A 5986-nucleotide genomic window follows, 5' to 3' on the forward strand; every position below is an offset into this window, starting at 1 on the left:
ACGTACTCAAGTTGAATTCTGTATACTTTTGTTTTAGATAAATACTATTATCAATTGGCTTCAGCCTTAATTAAGATTAATTAGAAAGTGGTAACATCTTCAATTGCTCAACTAATTATTATACTACCATGGTTTATCAACTTATACTTGGTTACTAATTTTGGCATATGTGTAATTTTACCCGTTTCAATTCATAACAAAAAAACCGGGAAAAATAACATTGTGAGAACAGAAGATCATATGACATATATCATACAATCGCAAGGTCTATATCTTCGACACCCTATATAATACAATTAGCATTCCAATATAGCCTAGTGGTGCGTCCAACTGATATATATCCTCGGTATCAGACTCAAACCTTACTAGCTAGTGGCATATATTGTGATAGCAAGAGAAAAAGTCAAAAAGGGTCACATGATAAACATAGCTATCTCACATGTAGTATATGAGTAAAAATGATCGTCCTCCCTTAATAGCGCATACATAAAATGTAATTGTATCATATCCAATAAAATAAGTGCTAGAAAACAAAATTTGGACTTGTGAAGTATGTGGGGGTGAATGCTTTAATCGTGGCATGTGACATTGTTCACATGTGAAAAACGACCAAAACATCAAATAGATATCACAGCATTGCATATATATTACTCATTGTGATCTGGTTGTTGGGACCTTATATTGACTTTCCCATTTAAGTTTTATCCTAATGTAGTTTTAAACAACAATATTAAGGTTACTGACGGGTCATTAGCCATACACCCGATCATATCTAAGAAATCATGTATCTTAAATTAATATGGAGTATTAGATTTTTCTATAATCGCCTAAAAGCTATTTTTAACGATTTAAAACATGCATTATTTTGATGTACCTTGTAATAATTATCCGTTAATTTTTATAATCAGCTCACCAAGTAACTTAATGTACTACGGAGTATTAATTATGCATAAAAAATGTTTGTTAAGTAAAGTGTTGGAAGTTTTGACGAGCCCAACACACCCACTATTGAGGACCTAAGTTATACTCACTCACTACACCAACACTTCGACGTTGGTTAACCTTTAATTTTATAAATCTTTAGTGCACAATAATACTTAGGTGATAGTGTCGACCATATATCATTCAGGCGGTATAACCGACCATATATCACTTAGGCGGCGGAGCCAACCATATAATAAAAATAACACAAGTGCACTAAGAACTCAAACACGAACTAAGGCTTAACCGGGAAACTTAACAAAGAACACTTTTATTAATACAAAATACAATTACAATATTACTTACTTATAAGTTTTCTGTTCTGTAACTCACACTCTTCTTACTTCCTCACAACTCTCAAACCTTACTTCACACACATGAAATCACCACTCATATTTATACTACTCCATGTAAAGTTCTACACACTAGATATTTCCATGGATAAATATCTAGATATTTTTACCACATAAAAATATCTAGATTTTTCTTTTACATTTTATCTTCTATATTTTTCTTTTACATTTTAATATCTAGATATTTTTCATATACATATTAATATCTAGATATTTTACCCATATACATTTACTAATTTCATATTATTCTAAATTTGCATTGAATTTTAACACTCCCCCTCAATGCAAATTTTCTTCCAACGATGTCTTGCAGATCATTCCAAGTGCTTCTCTGAATTTTGTAAACTTCGGTTTACTTAGGCTCTTGGTGAATATATCTGCAACCTGTTCATCTGTCTTTGTTGGCATCATCTTGATCTCCCCTTCAAGGACCTTCTCGCGAACATAGTGATAGTGCACTTCTATATGTTTTGTTCTCGCATGAAAGACTGAATTTTCTGCTAGACGTATAGCTGATAAGTTATCACAGAAAAGTTTTACTTGATAATCTGTTGATTGATGAAGATCTTCCATTAGCTGCTTCAACCAAGTAATTTCTTGTGTTGCTGATGATGCCGATCGATATTCTGCTTCAGTGCTTGATAAGGATACTGTTGGTTGTCTCTTGCTGCACCATGATATTACTCCCGATCCAAGACTAAACATGTATCGAGTTGTTAACCGTCGTGTATCATAGTCTCCAGCGTAATCGGCGTCACAATATCCAGTCACGTGACATTCTTTTGTTTTCTTGTATAAAATACCAAAGTTAATAGTGCCTTTAACATACCTTAAAATGCGTCGTACAACATCAAGGTGAGGCTTCTTCGGATTGCTCATGTATCGACTAGCCACTCCAACTGCATAGGATATGTCTGGTCGGCTTAGTGTGAGATAAATAAGACTTCCGACCAACTGTCGATACATGGTAACATCTTCTAGACGTTTTCCTTCATCTGCTCGTAGTTTTACATTCGGATCCATATGAGTTAAAATAGGTTTGCAATTAAGCATCACGTACTTTTGTAAAATATCTCGCGCATATTTTTGTTGTCCCAGAAATAATCCTTCTCTTTTCTGCTCTATTTCGCGTCCATGAAAATGTTTGATTTCTCCAAGCTCCTTCATATGAAATCTGATAGACAGATTCTCTCTTGTTCTTTGGATCTCCTCATAGTGATCTCCCGTGATGATTAAGTCATCCACATATACTAGTACTATGGCTAGTTTTCCTTGATCTTGTTTCACAAATAAACTAGAATCTGAAGGAGCAACTGTAAAACCACTTTGTACCAAGAACTCGCCAATCTTCTCGTACCAAGCTCTTGGAGCCTGCTTCAAGCCGTATAGTGCTTTCTTTAATTTGCAGACATGGTCAGGATGGAACTTGTTCTCAAAGCCTCTTGGTTGCTCCATATAAATGTCTTTGTCAAGTTCTCCATGTAAGAAAACGTTCTTGACATCCATCTGCCACAGCTTCCAAGATTTGCTAGCGGCTAAAGCTAGTAAAGCTCGAATTGTTGTGATCTTCGCCACTGGACTAAACGTTTCTTCATAATCCAGCCCATATTGTTGAGAAAAACCTCTAGCAACAAGTCGAGCTTTATACTTTTCAATGGAGCCATCTAATCGAGTCTTCATCTTGTAAACCCATTTACAAGATATTTGTTTTACGTCTTTTGGCTTTGGAACTAAACTCCATGTCTGGTTTTCTTTTAGTGCATTAATTTCTTCTTCCATCGCTTTCTGCCATTCTCGACTTTGCGCTGCTTCTTCATAAGTAGAAGGCTCAATAGGTATTTGATAGTGCTCCAAATGAACATATATTTAGGTGCAATATCCTTCTAATATGTAAAGTTTTCAGTTGCAATTGTTCTATTTTCAAGTAATATTCGTTTAAATAAATAAGTGCGAAGACAAAAGAAGAAGACGACGATTTGAAGACGCAAATGACCAAAAAGCTCAAACGTACAAGTTACAATCCAAATGATTCAATTTATTGATAAGAAACGTCTAAAAATGACAAGAGTACAAGCCGCAGAACGCAAAGTACAAGTTATCTAAGCATACGAAAAGACGTTCGAAAATCCGAAACCGAGACATAAACCGGGCGTAAACGTACGAGACAACGGAGCTAAAATTACAAGTCAACTATGCGCAAGAATATAATATAATATATATATATAATTATATATAATTATATATATTATATATATTATATTATATATTAATTAATTCGAGCAGCCCACGTTTTGCAAATCAAAAATATCTGATCCAGGCTGGGCATGCGAGTGCATGGGAAATACACTGAAATCTCATGCGAGTGCATGAGCTTCAGGATTCAAAAAAGTTCTATAAATTGGCCAGTTTTCTAACGAATTCTTTACACTCTTCACTCTTTCTTTCTTCCTCTGTAAAGAATTATATATATTTATATTTATAATATTAAGTTTAATTTAAATTTAATAATAATTGGGTTATTGTAAGAAATGTTTTATGGGTTTTAAAGTCGAAACTCTGTCCGTATAACGCTACGCGATAAATAATCACTGTAAGCTATGTTTTTTTTTTTCAATTAATTTATTGTAACTAAGTTATTATTATGCTTATTTGAGCCGAAGTAATCGTGATGTTGGACTAAATATTAAGATGGGGTTATTGGATTTTGTACCATAATTAGGGTTTGGATAAAAGACCGACACTTGTGAACATTGGACTATTGACTATTAAGAGGTAGGGGGTATTGTCTAATTGAATGACAACTCATTGAAACCTGTCGAACCTATCTTTAAATTATTTAATCTAATAATTATTAAATTGATTACGAATGTCCTATTTAGTGATGTCTATACGACATCGTTTACAATCATTTAATTAATCAATTGGATTGGGTAATTGATTATTCATTATGGCCAAGTGAATAAATTAATGTATCATGGACTAATTAAAACAGGGGTGTATTACATACAAGGATAATTGGTGTAATTGTTAACAAAGTATTAAAACCTTGGATTACACGCAGTCGATAACCTGGTGTAATTATTAACAAAGTATTAAAACCTTGTTACAGTTCGAATCCCTAATTAGTTGGAATATTTGACTTCGGGAATAAGGTTAATTTGACGAGCATATTATAATTATGACCGATGGACTATTATGGGCAAAACCTATATAGGTATCAAATAAGCCAGGACAAAGGACAATTAACCCAGAGTAATAAATTAAAATCAAAACATCAAACATCATGGTTACGGAAGTTTAAATAAGCATAATTCTTTTATTGTATTTCTCATCGTACTTTTATTTACTGTCATTTTATTTACTGTCATTTTAATATTGTTATTTATTTTACGCACTTTATTTATTGTCATTTATCTTTACGCTTAAAAACATAAAATCGACAAACCGGTCATTAAACGGTAAAACCCCCTTTTATATAATAATATTACTATATATAATTATATATATTTTATATAAATATAGTTGTTAAAAATATAGTACGTAATCACTAGCTCCCTGTGGAACGAACCAGACTTACTAAAAACTAAACTACTCTACGATTAGGTACACTGCCTATAAGTGTTGTAGCAAGGTTTAGGTATATCCCATCCGTAAATTAATTAAAACTTGTATCATATTTCGTAGTATTTCGTAGTAAAAATAATAATCTATTTCGTACTACCCCTCACACACATCGAGTTTTTGGCGCCTGATGTGTGTGAGGTGTAGTATGAAATACTATTATTTTTATTACGAAATACGATACAATTTATACTTAAACCTTGCTACAACACTTATAGGCAGCGTACCTAATCGTAGAGTAGTGTAGTTTTTAGTAAGTCCGGTTCATTCCACAGGGAGCTAGCTGAGTTTAACGCTATATTTTTAACAACTATATTTATATAAAATATATATAATTATATATAGTAATATTATTATAAAAGGGGGTTTTTACTGTTTAATGACCGGTTTGTCGATTTTAAATAAAGTGTAAAGATAAATGACGATAATATAAATGACAGAATTTAAATTGCGATAAAGTAAATTGCAGTAATTAAAATAACAGTAAATAAAGGTACGATGAAATATGAAATAAAAGTATTATGCTTATTTAAACTTCCGTAATCATGATGTTTGACGTTTTGATTTTAATTAATTGTTACCCGGGTTAATTGTCCTTTGTCCTGGTTTATTTGATACCTATCTGGTTTTTGTTCATAATAGTCCATCGATCATAATTATAAAATGATCATCAAATTAACCTTATTCCCGAAGTCAAATATTCCAACTAATTAGGGATTCGAACTGTAACAAGGTTTTAATACTTTGTTTAATGATTACACCAGGTTATCGACTGCGTATAATCCAAGGTTTTAATACTTTGTTAACAATTACACCAATTACCCTTGTATGTAATCCACCCCTGTTATAATTAGTCCATGATACATTAATTTATTCACTTGGCCATAATGAATAATAAATTACCCAATCCAATTGATTAAATTAAATGAATTGTAAAAGATGTCGTATAAACGTCACTAAATAGGACATGCATAATCATTTAATAATTATTAGATTAACTAATTTGAAGATAGGTTCGACAGATTTCAATG

The sequence above is a fragment of the Rutidosis leptorrhynchoides genome, chromosome 2 (genome assembly GCF_046630445.1).
Source record: "Rutidosis leptorrhynchoides isolate AG116_Rl617_1_P2 chromosome 2, CSIRO_AGI_Rlap_v1, whole genome shotgun sequence".
In the NCBI taxonomy this organism is placed as follows: domain Eukaryota; kingdom Viridiplantae; phylum Streptophyta; class Magnoliopsida; order Asterales; family Asteraceae; genus Rutidosis; species Rutidosis leptorrhynchoides.